This window comes from Heptranchias perlo, unplaced genomic scaffold, assembly GCF_035084215.1.
Source record: "Heptranchias perlo isolate sHepPer1 unplaced genomic scaffold, sHepPer1.hap1 HAP1_SCAFFOLD_54, whole genome shotgun sequence".
Classification (NCBI taxonomy): Eukaryota; Metazoa; Chordata; class Chondrichthyes; order Hexanchiformes; family Hexanchidae; genus Heptranchias; species Heptranchias perlo.
In genome coordinates, this window is record NW_027139559.1 from 2,795,383 (window position 1) to 2,809,244 (window position 13,862).

A 13,862-nucleotide genomic window follows, 5' to 3' on the forward strand; every position below is an offset into this window, starting at 1 on the left:
TCACCTCGTAAGACTCTGCACCTCTATGGGGTTTCTGGAATGCGAGATAAAATGACGGGATTCTGCTGCTAATTCTGAATATCTATGTGGGGTTTCTGGGGTGTTAGATGCAATTACAGGCGTCTCCTGATAAGTCTTGATATCGATGTGGGGTTTCCGGGATGGGTGATCTAATTACGGGCACTCTTCTTAAGTCTTTATATCTTTAAGCGGTCTCTGGGATGGTTGATGTAATTGCGGAGGTTTCCTGCTAAGTCTATATATCTATGTAGGGTTCCAGAATGGGAGATGTAATTCCGATATCTACTGGCATGTCCCTTTATCTATATGGGTTTTCTTGGATGGGAGATGTAATTACGGGAACTCCTGCTAATTCTCTGTAATTTATATGGATCTTCTGGGATGGTAAATGTAATTACATGGTCTCCTGGTAAGTTTCTATATCGATATAGGGTTTCTGGGATAGAAGAGAAATTACTGGGTCTCCTGGTAAGTCTCCATATCGATATGGGGTTTCTGGGAAGGGCGACATAATTGCGGGGTCTCCCGGTAAGAATTTATACCCATATGGGGTTTCCGGGATAGAAAATATAATTACAGGGTCTCCTGGTAAGTCTCTAAATCTATATGGGTTTTTTCGGGATGGAATTTTTAATCAGAGGGTCTCTTGGTAAGTCTCGATAGAGATATGGTGTTTCCGGGATGGAAGATATAATTACGGAGTCTCCTGGTAAGTCGTTAGATCGATATGGGGTTTTCCGTGATGGAAGATATAATTGCAGGGTCTCCTGCATCGCCTCTATTATTATATGGGGTTTCGAGGATGGGAGATGTGTTTCCGCAGGTCTTCTGGGTGTGAGATTTAATGCAACATGGGTCCCTGGGAGTTTAGCTGTATGATCGGGAGCCTGAGTGTGATGTTGTTTTAAGCGGGCCGTTGGGGTGTGTTAGTATTTAAAGTGGGTCCCGGACAGAATGTCAATATTGATATATAATCCCTGGTATTGTGTCAATATTCACAGGAAGTGTAATTTTAGTTGTCAGTATTTACAGAATGTTTGGGAGTGGTTGAGCGTTTACAGGGGTTCGTACAGTAAGACAGGATTCACAGGGAATCCCCGGGAATGTTAACAATCAAGTTCTGAACCTTGGAGTCTCTCAGAGATGCCATAGAATCCTCGGAGAATGTCATTATTAATAAATAGTACTGGAAGTATGTCACTATATACACCGGGTCAGGGAGTATGTCACTATATACACTCGGTCTGGGAGTATGTCACTATATACACCGGGTCTGGGAGTATGTCACTATATACACCGGGTCTGGGAGTATGTCACTATATACACCGGGTCTGGGAGTATGTCGCTATATACAAAGGGTCTGGGAGTATGTCACTATATACACAGTGTCTGGGAGTATGTCAGTATATACACAGGGTCTGGGAGTATGTCACTATATAGACCGGGTCTGGGAGTATGTCACTATATAGACCGGGTCTGGGAGTATGTCACTATATAGACCGGGTCTAGGAGAATGTCACTATGTAGCCCGGGTCTGGGAGTATGTCAGTATATACACGGGGTCTGGGAGTATGTCAGTATATGCACAGGGTCTGGGATTATGTCACTATATAGACAGGGTCTGGGAATATGTCACTATATACACAGTGTCTGGCAGTATGTCATTGTATACAACATGTTGCGAGTTGCGTCACATTATTCGTAGGATGTTCGCAGGCGAGTTCACGGATTTATAGGATGTTTCTCAGTGAGTATCAGTATTTACAGGATGTTCTATCGTAAAGTTCAGTATTTGAAGAATGTTCCTGCATGAGTGCCAGTAATTAAAACATGTCGGTATGCGATTCATGTTATTCACTGGATTTTGCTGCATGAGTCTCAGTGATTACAGGAAGTACCGTATGGATTATTACTATTCACAGGATGTAGCTATGAGGATGTCCATATTTAGAGGATATTCCTGAGTGAGTGTCAATATTTACAGCATGTTCCTGAGTGAGCATCAGTATTTAGAGAATGTTCCTGGGTAAGTGCCAACAGTACAGAGTGTTGCTGTGTGAGTGTGAGGATTTGAAGGAGTTTCCTGAGTGTGTGTCAGTATTTACATGATGTTCCGGGGTGACTGTCAGTATTGACAGGATGTACCTGTGTGAGTGTCAGTATTTACAGATCATTCCTGTGTTATTGTCAGTATTTACGGGTTGTTCCTGGGTGAGTGTCAGAATTTCCAGGTTTTTATTTCCCGAGAGAGTGTCAGTATTAACTGAATTTACTTGTATAAGTTTCAGCATTTACAGGATGTTCCTGGGTGAATGTCGGTATTTACAGAATGTTTCTGCTTGAGTATCAGTATTTACAGGATGTTCCTGAATGAGTGTCAGTATTTACAGGATGTTCCTGAATGAGTGTCAGTATTTACAGGATGTTCCGTGGTGAGTGTCAGTATTTACAGGATGTTCCTGAGTGAGTGTCAGTATTTACAGGATGTTCCGAGGTGAGTGTCAGTATCCAGTCGATGTTCCTGGGTGAGTGTCAGTATTTACAGGATGTTACTAGGTGAGTGTCAGTATTTATAGATTGTTCGAGGGTGAGTGGCAGGATTTACAGGTTGTTCCTGGGTGAGTGTCAGAATTTACAGGGTTTTTTTTGTTCCCGAGAGAGTGTCAGTATTAACTGAATGCACTTGTATGAGTGTCAGTATTTATAGGATGTTCCTGGGTGAATGTCGGTATTTACTGACTGTTTCTGCGTGAGTATCAGTATTGACAGGATGTTCCTGAGTGAGTGTCAGTATTTACAGGTGTTACTGAGTGAGTGTCAGTATTTACAGGTGTTCCTGAGTGAGTGTCAGTATTTATAGGATGTTCCTGGGTGAATGTCGGTATTTACTGACTGTTTCTGCGTGAGTATCAGTATTGACAGGATGTTCCTGAGTGAGTGTCAGTATTTACAGGATGTTCCTGAGTGAGTGTCAGTATTTACAGGATGTTCCTGAGTGAGTGTCAGTATTTACAGGTGTTACTGAGTGAGTGTCAGTATTTACAGGTGTTACTGAGTGAGTGTCAGTATTTACAGGTGTTACTGAGTGAGTGTCAGTATTTTACAGGATGTTCCAGAGTGTATGTCTGTATTTACAGATTATCCCTGGGTCATTGTCAGCGTTTACAGGATGTTCCTGAGTGAGCGTCATTATTTACGGATTATTCCTTGGTCAATGTCAGTATTTGCTGCTTTTTTTCCTGAATGAGTTTCTATATTTGCAGGATCTTCCTGTGTGAGTGCGAGTACTTACAGGACCTTCCTGCGTGATGTTTGTATTTACGGCATGTTCCTGGGTGAGCGTCTTTATTTAGATGATGACACTGGGCGAATGTCAGTATTTACAGGATGTTCCAGATTGAGTGTCTTTATTTACAGGATGTTCCTGAGTGAGTGTCTATATTCACAGGACGTTCCTGGGTGATTCTCAGTAATGACAGGATGTTCCTGGTTCAGTGTCGTAATTTGCTCTATGATCCTTACGACTGTCAGTATTTAACGATGTTCCAGGATGAGCGTCTGTATTAACCGGACGTCCCGATTGAGTGAGAGTATTTACAGAAAAGCCCTTGAGTCAGTATCAGTATTTGCAGGTTGTCCATGAGTGCATTTCTGTGTTGCAGGATGTTCCTGTGTGAGTGTCAGAATTCACAGGATGTTCATGAGTGAGTGTCAGTATTTACAGGATGTTCATGAGTGAGTGTCAGTATTTACAGGATGTACCAGGTGAGTGTCAGTATTTATCGGATGTTCCTGGGCGAGGATCATTATTTACAGTATGTTCCTGATTGAGTGTCAGTATTTACAGGACGATCCTGAGTGATGTCGGTATTTATAGGATGTTTCTGAGTGAATGTCAGTGTTGACGGAATATTCCTCTGTGAGTCCTGTATTTACAGGAGGTTCGTGCGTGAGTGCCAGTATTTACAGGATGCTCCTGAGTGTCAGTATTTATTGAAAGTTCCGGAGTGACTGTCAGTACTTACAGGACGTTCCTGAGTGAGTTTCAATATTTACACGGCGTTCCGGAGTGACTGTCAGTATTTACAGGTTGATCCGGAGTGAATGTCGATATTTACAGTATGTTCCTGATTGAGTGTCAGTATTTACTTGACGATCCTGAGTGAATGTCAGTGTTTACAGGATGCTCTTGAGTGAGTGTCAGTATTTACAGGATGCTCTTGAATGAGTGTCAGTATTTACTGGATACACCTGGTGAGTGTCTGTCTTTACAGGATGTTTCTGAGTGAATGTCCAGTATTTACAGGATTCTCCTGAGTGAGTGTCAGTATTTACAGAAAACTCCTTAGTGAGTGTCAGTATTTAAAGGATGATCTTAAGTGAATTTCAGGATTTACAGGATAATCCTGAGTGAGTGTCATTATTTACCGGATGTTCCCAAGTGAGTGTCAGTATTTACAGTTTGTTCCGAGGTGAGTGTCAGTATTTATAGGTTGTTCCGACGTGAGTGTCAGTATTTAGACGAAATTCCTGGGTGAGTGTCAGTATTTACAGGATGTTACTCGGTAAGTGTCAGTATTTATAGATTGTTCGTAAGTGAGTGTCAGGATTTACAGGTTGTTCCTGGGTGAGTGTCAGAATTTACAGGGTTTTTTTTCCCGTGAAAGTGTCAGTATTAACTGAATGCACTTGTATGAGTGTCAGTATTTATAGGTTGTTCCTGGGTGAATGTTGGTATTTACTGACTGTTTCTGCGTGAGTATCGGTATTGACAGGATGTTCCTGAGTGAGTGTCAGTATTTACAGGTGTTACTGAGTGAGTGTCAGCATTTACAGCTGTTACTGAGTGAGTGTAGTATTTACAGGTGTTCCTGAGTGAGTGTCAGTATTTACAGGTGTTACTGAGTGAGTGTCAGCATTTACAGCTGTTACTGAGTGAGTGTCAGTATTTACAGGTGTTACTGAGTGAGTATCAGTATTTACAGGATGTTCCTGAATGAGTGTCAGTGTTTACAGGTGTTACTGAGTGAGTATCAGTGTTTACAGGATGTTCCTGAATGAGTGTCAGTGTTTACAGGTTGTTCCTCGGTGAGTGTGATTATTTACAGAATCTTCCTGAGTGAGTGTCAGAATTTACAGGATGTTCCTTGGTGAGTGTCAGTATTTACATGATGTACCAGGTGAGCGTCAATATTTACAGGATGTTCCTGCGTGATGTTTTATCTACACGATATACCAGGTGAGTGTAAGTATTTACAGGATGTTCTTGAGTGACTGTCATTATTTGCTGGCTGTACCTGGTGAGTATCTTTATTTACAGGATGTTTCTGAGTGAATGTCAGTATTTACCGGATAATCCTGAGTGAGTGTCATTATTTACCGGATGTTCTTGAGTGAGTTTCAATATTTACAGCATGTTCCTGAGTGAGTTTCAATATTTACAGGATGTTCCTGAGTGAGTTTCAATATTTACAGGATGTTCCTGAGTGAGTGTCTGCATTTCCAGGAATGTTCCTGAGTGATTGTGAGTATTGAAACGATGTTCCTGAGTGAGTGCCAGTATTTACCAGATGTTCCTCAGTGAGTGTGAGTAATTACAGGATGTTCCTGCTTGATTGTCAGTGTTTAAACGATGTTCCTGAGTGAATGTCAGTATTTACAGGATACTCCTGAGTGAGTGTCAGTATTTACAGGATGTTCCTGAGTGAGTGTCAGTATTTACAGGATACTCCTGAGTGAGTGTCAGTATTTACAGGTTGTTCCCGAGTGAGTGTCAGTATTTATCGGTTGTTCCTAGTTGAGTGTCAGTATTTAGACGATGTTCCTGGGTGAGTGTCAGTATTTATAGGTTGTTCCTAGTTGAGTGTCAGCATTTAGATGATGTTCCTGGGAGAGTGTTAGTTTACAGGTTGTTACTCGGTGAGTGTCAGTATTTCCAGGATGTTCCTGGGTGAGTGTCAGTATTTATAGGTTGTTCCTGGTTGAGTGTCAGTATTTAGGCGATGTTCCTGTGCGAGTGTCAGTATTTACAGGATGTTCCTGGGCGAGTGTCAGTATTTACAGGATGTTCCTGGGCGAGTGTCAGTATTTACAATATGTTCCTGGGCGAGTGTCAGTATTTACAATATGTTCCTGGGTGAGTGTCAGTATTTACAATATGTTCCTGGGCGAGTGTCAGTATTTACAATATGTTCCTGGGCGAGTGTCAGTATTTACAATATGTTCCTGGGCGAGTGTCAGTATTTACAATATGTTCCTGGGTGAGTGTCAGTATTTACAGGATGTTCCTGGGTGAGTGTCAGTATTTGCAGGATGTTCCTGGGTGAGTGTCAGTATTTGCAGGATGTTCCTGGGTGAGTGTCAGTATTTACAATATGTTCCTGGGTGAGTGTCAGTATTTACAGTATGTTCCTGGGTGAGTGTCAGTATTTACAGGATGTTCCTGGGTGAGTGTCAGTATTTACAATATGTTCCTGGGTGAGTGTCAGTATTTACAATATGTTCCTGGGTGAGTGTCAGTATTTGCAGGATGTTCCTAGGTGAGTGTCAGTATTCACAGGAAGTTCTTGAGTGAGTGTCAGTATTTACAGAATATTCTTGTGTGAGTGTCAGTATTTATAGGATGTTGCCGAGTGAATGTCAGTTTTTACAGAATGTTCCCGAGTGAGGGTCAGTATTTACAGGATGTTCCTGAGTGCGTGAGTATTTACAGGATGATCCTGAATATGTGTCAGTTTTTACAGGATTTTTCTGAGTGAGTGTCAGTGTTTAGAGGATGTTCCTGAATGAGTGTCTTTATTTACACGATGTCGCTGAGTGAGTGTCAGTATTTACAGGAAAGTCCTGAGTGCATGTCCGTAATTACAGGATGTTCCTGAGTGTGTGTCAGTATTTTCAGGAAAGTCCTGAGTGTGTGTTCGTAATTACAGGCTGTTCCTGAGTGTGTGTCAGTATTTTCAGGAAGATCCCGCTTGAGTGTCAGTATTTACAGGATGATCCTAAATGAGTGTCAGTATTTACAGGCTGTTGCTGAATTAGTGTCAGTATTTACAGGATGCTCCTCGGCGAGATTCCTTCTTTATACGATGTTCCTGGGTAGGTCTCAGTATTTCCACTATGTTCCCGAGTGATTGTCAGTATGTACGGAACGATCCTGGGTGATTGTCAGTATTTACAGTTCGTTCCTGAGTGAGAGTCAGTATTTACAGGTTATTCTTGAATGTGTCAGTATTGACAGAATGTTCCTCACTGATTTTCAGTAATTACAGGATGTTGCTGAGTGAATGTCAGTATTTACATGATGTTACTGTTTGATTGTCATTATTTACAGGATGTTCCTGGGTGAGTGTCAGTATTTACATGATGTTCCTGATTGCGTCAGTATTTACAGGATGTTCCCGAGTGTCTGTTAATATTCGCAGGATGTCCCTCAGTGTGTGTCACAATTTACAGAATGTTCCAGTTTGAGTGTTTGTATTTACAGCATGGTCCTGGTTGAGTGTCAGGGTTTACAGGATGTTCCTAGGTGAGTGCCAGTATTTACAGATTGCCTGGTTGAATGTCAGGATATGCAGTCTTTTCCTAGGTGAGTCACATTAATTACAGAATGTTCCTCGTTGACTGTCTGTATTTACAGCACGGTCCTGGGTGAGTGTCAATATTTACAGAATATTCCTGTTTGTGTGTGAGTATTTGCAGGAATTTCCTGTTCGACTGTCAGTATTTACAGAATGTTCCTTGCTGAGTATCTGTATTTACAGGATGTCACTTGGTGAGTGTCAGTATTTATAGATTGTTCCTCGGTGAGTGTCAGTATTTAGACGATTTTCCTTGGTGAGTGTCAGTAATTACAGGATGTTACTAGGTGAGTGTCAGTAATTACAGGATGTTACTAGGTGAGTGTCAGTATTTATCGATTGTTCCTGAGTGAATGTCAGTATTGAGAGGATCTTCCTGGGTGAACTCAGTTTTTTCAGGATATTCCTGGTTGAGTGTCAGTATTTATAGGATGTTCCTGGTTGAGTGTTAGTATTTACAGGATGTTCCTGGTTGAGTGTCAGTATTTACAGGATGTTCCTGGTTGAGTATCAGTATTTACAGGATGTTCCTGGGTGAGTGTCAGTATTTACAGGATGTTCCTGGTTGAGTGTCAGTATTTACAGGATGTTCCTGGTTGAGTGTCAGTATTTACAGGATGTTCCTGGTTGAGTGTCAGTATTTACAGGATGTTCCTGGTTGAGTGTGACTATTTACAGGATGTTCCTGGTTGAGTGTCAGTATTTACAGGATGTTCCTGGTTGAGTGTCAGTATTTACAGGATGTTCCTGGTTGAGTGTCAGTATTTACAGGTTGTTTCTAAATTAGTGTCAGTATTTGCTGGATCTTTCTATTTGTGTGTCAGTAATTATACGTTATTCTCAAATGATTCTCACTCTTTACTGGATGTTCCTTTGTGCGAGTCAGTACTTGTGGGATGCATAAACTTTGTTTGTATTCCCGTTAGTTTAAAATCTGAGAAGTTATCTAATCGACGTGTTTAAAGTCATAAATGGATTGAATCGGGTAGATACCGACAAATGCTTTCTATTCTGGTGGAATCCAAAAGTAGCGGGCAAATTATTCCATTTCGGAGCGAAATCAGGAGGCACTTTTTGACCCAACGGGTAGTGGAAACCTTGAACACTCTTCCCCAAATGGCTGTGTGTATTGGGTCAATTCACATTTTCGAGACTGAAATCGATAGTTTTGTGTTTATTAACAAATTATATGGATCAAAAGGGCGGTAAAGGAGTTGAGATGTCGATCAGCCATGATCTTATTGGATGGTGAACAGACTCGAGCGGCTTAATGGCCCACTCCTGGTCCTTTGTTCCAGATTCGCATTGACTTATTGTTATAGAACCTGTACTTACCAACGCACTCGGGCTTTGCCTGAATGGGCACGCACCCTGGTAACCCTGTAAATATTGACTCACCCACCCATGTAAACACTGACACATTCTGGCGTCTGCCTGAATATGTACAAGCTCTGGCACTGTTTCGTTCGGCCTCAGCTGGAGTGTTGTGCCCAATTCTGGTAACCATACTTTAGAAAGTTCGACAAAGAAAGAGTGCAGAGGCCATTGGCTAAAATGGCAGCAGGGATGAAGGGTTTCATTATGTGGAGAGACTAGTGAAGCTGGAATTGTTCACTTAGAGCAGAAAAAGCCATGGGGAGATTTAATAAAGGCCTTCAAAATAATGAGTGGTTTTGAGAGAGTAAACAAGTAGAAACTGTATCCACTGGCAGGAGGATCGGTAACCAAAGGAACGGATTTAAGATCATTGGGAAATGAAGCAGGGGGAGATGAGGAGATTTTTTTTTTCATGCAGCGAGTTGTTATGATCTGGAATGCGTTGTCTGAAAGGTGGTGGAAGAAGATTTAACAGTTGCTTTCAAAAGGTATTTGGATATATACTTGAAAAGGAAATATTTTCAGGGCTATAGGGAAAGGGCAGGGGAGTGGGAATAATTGGATAACTCTTTCAAAGAGCCGGCACGGGTACGGTGGGCCGAGTGTCCTCCTTGTGTGCTCTAAGATTATTTTACTGTATGAAATACTGACACTGTCCACCGACCCTTGTCTAGACTGACACGGTCTGGAGACTGAATGAAAAGATCAACATTAATGGGGGATTTAGTGACTGTACCAAATTTTCAGGGGTTTCAGGGATTATACCACATTAACACGGGATCCGGAGACTGTAGGAATATTGAAAGTTGGATCTATGGACTTCCCAAATGTTGATAGGGGCGCCTAGAATCTGTTGCCTTACCTACAAGAGTTGAAGGGACGGTACATAGAAACACAAAAACATAGAAAATAGGAGCAAGAGTCGGCCATTCGGTCCTTCGGGCCTGCTCCGCCATTCAAAATAATCGCCGCTGATCGTCCAACTAAGTCCCCTGTTCCCACTTTTTCCACATATCCCTTGATTAAAAAGTGGGTCCACAGGTTATGACAATATTTACTTTGGAACCACGGATTGTATTAATATTTATACGTGGATCAAAGGCTCTACCAATATTTAGAGGGGGATCTAATTCATTGGAAACCTATTATCTTTCATGTGTAATTTAATCCCGTTCTTTTATTTAATTCTCAATCCACTCCTGATTCCAGCAGAAATCCCTGTTTGATTCTCTATTTCCCAGTCCAATCACTATTATTATATTTAAACTCTGTCTCCAGTAGAAAGCCGTATCACAAGTATAATAATCAGATCCATCACTGGATGCAGTAAAAAAGCAGCAAATTTCACCCCGAACTCCAACAAACTGCTGCTTTTGCTCCCAGCCTGATGTATAATTTCCCTGTTTATTTCCCTTCCTTACAGTTAACTTAGTGACGATTGTGATCCTATCCCAAGGAAAGTGCGGTCTCTCCAAATGTGTCACTCGCTACCTGGTGGCCATGGCAGCGGTGGATCTCCTAGTCGTTTTCATCGATCTGATATTGAGACAGATTCCGATTGTTTATTTCGAACAATTTATTTTCCTGTACGACATCCCCGTGTGTAATATCCACGCCGTCCTGCTTTTATGCAGCGACAGACTGTTCTGTCTGGTTCACCGTCACTTTCACCTTTGATCGATTTGTGGCCATTTGTTGCCAGAAACTGAAAACTAAATATTGCACCGAGAAAACGGCGGCTGTGATTCTGGGAACAGTGACTGTGCTGAGCTGTTTAAAGGACACCACCTGGTACTTTATGTTATCGTGTGGGTATGCTCTTGGCAACCTTCCCTGGTTTTGTGCTGTAGACGGTCGTGTTCAAGATTCCCGGGTGTGGGGAGCAATCGAACTCCTTCATTATATTCTAAACCCGGGGGTCCCATTTGTTCTGATTCTGCTGCTCAATGTTTTAATCGTCAGACACATTGTAGTGGCCAACAGAGCCCGCAGGAGACTCCGGGACCACAGCAGTGAAGAGAGTCCCAGTGACCCAGAAATTACGAGTCGAAGGAAGTCCATTATTTTACTGTTCGTCATCTCGCGGAATTTCATTCTGTTATGGGCGATGTTTATGTTGTATTCTATATGGATGCGGGTGTTGGATTTCGTCGGTGCGACTGTAATTCCGCCTATCGCTCCAATGGAACTGGGATTCATGCTCCAGCTCCTGAGTTGCTGCACAAACACTTGTATTTATGCTGTGACCCAGACTAAATTCAGAGAGCAGTTGAAGAAAATGCTTAAATATCCCTTTTCTCTAGTTGTTAAAATCATTAAATGATGAGCAGAACAGAACAATTCCCAGCATCAGAACTCAATCCTCTTTAATATTCTGTCCGACCCGCTCCGCCACGGTGTTCTGTGATATCGAGATATTGGGGTCAATCGGCTGTGACACTGAACCAGTCCAAAATGCGATCATCGGTTCCCAATTTGAATGGAAGTTTGCGGACGATCACAACCTCTGAGGTCCCTGCGGTGGCTCTTGAATGGGGCCGGGAATTTCACTACTGCTTCCTGTCGAGACATTGTGGGTCTGTCCAATCGGTGGAAGGTGTTTTAAATTATTGAAGGAAATTATCAATTAAATGTTCAGTAACATGACGGAAGACTCCTTTGAATATCAGCCAAATTAAATAGACAACAAGTGAACATTTACAAGAAACACCCGGTAAACATTAACAGACTCAAGGAAACACGCTGTGAACTTTCACAGTCGCACAGAATGGCCCTGTAAATAAATTCCGTCTCAGAGAAACACCCTGTAAATATTAACATTCACAGAAACAACATGTAATCATTAAAAGTTTCACAGAAACACCATATAAATATTAACATTCTCAGAAACACCCTGTAAATATTAACATTCACAGAAACCACCTGGAAACATTAACAGTTTCAAAGAAACACCCTAAAAATATTAACTGTCCCACAGAAGCACCCTGTAAATATCAAGTGTCACAGAAAGACCTTATAAGCATTAATGCACTCACAGAAACTTCCTGTAAATAATAACCGTCTCACAGATACAACCTGTAAAGAACAGATTCACAGAAACTAGTTGTAAATAATAACATACTCACTGAAAGACCTGTAAATATTAATATAATCACAGAAATACTGTAAACATTAACAGATTCAAGGAAAAACTCTGTAAACATTAACAAGTCTCACAGATACACGCAGCAAGTACGAAAATACTGACATCTTTCCATACTAATACATTGCCAGGATATGTTAACAAACTGACAGACGCTTCCTGCAAATATTACCGTTGATGAACAGACACCCTGTAACAACCAAAACACTGCCAGAGACTTCCTGTAAACACGAACATAATCCCAATGACTCATGAATATTAACACACCGATAGATTACAGAGGTTAATATTAACACTCTCACTGAGACACTCTGTGCTTCATTGCCCAAGGCCAGAGACACCCTGTGAACTGTAAAACACTCCCGCTGATATCAGCAATATTAACACCCTGACAGGGACATAGGTGAATATTAACAACAACAACTCCCATTTATACAGCGCCTTTAACGTTGTTAAACGTCCTAATGCGTTTCACAGGAGCGATTATCAAACAAAATTTGACACCGAGCCGCCGAAGGAAATATTAGGACAAGTGACCAAATTAATCGTGAAGAGGTAAGTTTTAAGGAGCGTTTTAAAGGGGGAAAGGAAGGTTGAGAGGCTGAAAGGTTTAGCGAGGGCACTTCAGAGATCAGGCAGCTGAAGGCATGGCCGCCTTGGTGGGGCGATGAAAAGCGGGGGAAGGCAAGAGGCCAGAATTGGAAGGGCGCAGAGATCTCGAAGGGTTGTCTGGCTGGTGGAGGTTACAGAGATAAGGTGGGGCGAGGCCGTAAATGGATTTGAAGGCAAGGATGAAAATTTAAAAATGAGGGGTTGCTGAATCGGGAGCGAATGTACATCAGCGAACACAGAGGGGTGATGGGAAAACGGGACTTGATTCGAGTGAGAATTACGGCAACAGAGTTTTGGATGAGCTCAAGTTTGCAGAGGGTGCAAGGGTGGAGGCCGGCCGGGAGAGCATTGAAGTAGTTGAGTCTGGAGGTAACAAAGGCATGGATGATGGTTTCAGCAGCAGATGAGCTGAGACAGGGGTTGAGATGGGCGATGTTAAGGAGGTTGAAGTAGGCGGTCTTGGTGACGGAGAGGATATGGGGTCAGAAGTTCATCTCAGAGTCAAATAGGGAGCTCAGATTGTGAACGGTGTGGTTCAGCCTCACACATTGGCCAGGGAGAGGGATGGAGTCAGTGTCCAGGGAATGGAGTTCGTGGCAGGGACCGAACACAACGGCTTCGGTTTTCCCAACGTTTAATTAGAGGAAATTTCTTTTCATCCAATACTGGATGACGGAGAAGCAGCCTGACAAATTAGAGGCAATGGAGGGGTCGGGAGAGGTGGTGGGGATGTGGAGCTGGGTCTCGTCAGCAGCCTGAACTGGTTCCTCCCGGACTGAGCAGGATTGCTTTTTCAACAACACATCATCAGTGGTGTGAAACTAAGCTGACTCACGACGGTCTGATCGGAGCTAACGTTCAATATTGGAGTGTGAACAATCCAGCGCTGGGTGAAGTCTACTTCACAATGAGAGGAACAGCCGACATCGAAGGATCAAAAAGCGACATCCCGACCAGCGCTGGATCGCCACAGGCCGTCTGGAACCTGACGTTGTGTTTTCGGATGATCTCGGTGAGGCGCAGCATGTGGAGGAGAAATAGGCGGGGGCCAAGGAGAGAGCAATGCGGGATTCCGGGGGTAAAGGTGCGGGAGCGGGAAGAGAAGCCATTGCAGTTGATTCTCTGACGATGAC

General features: G+C 42.5%; 1 long non-coding RNA gene across 1 annotated transcript in view; it reads left to right on the plus strand.

The window, feature by feature from the left end:
- LOC137315160 (uncharacterized) overlaps window positions 1–12,043 on the plus strand; it is a 74,916-nt gene extending 62,873 nt beyond the window's left edge. The window contains exon 5 of the long non-coding RNA XR_010961334.1: window positions 10,399–12,043. This is a non-coding gene — a long non-coding RNA (uncharacterized lncRNA). The remainder of the gene's footprint in view (window positions 1–10,398) is intronic.
- The last annotated feature ends 1,819 nt before the right edge of the window (window positions 12,044–13,862 follow it).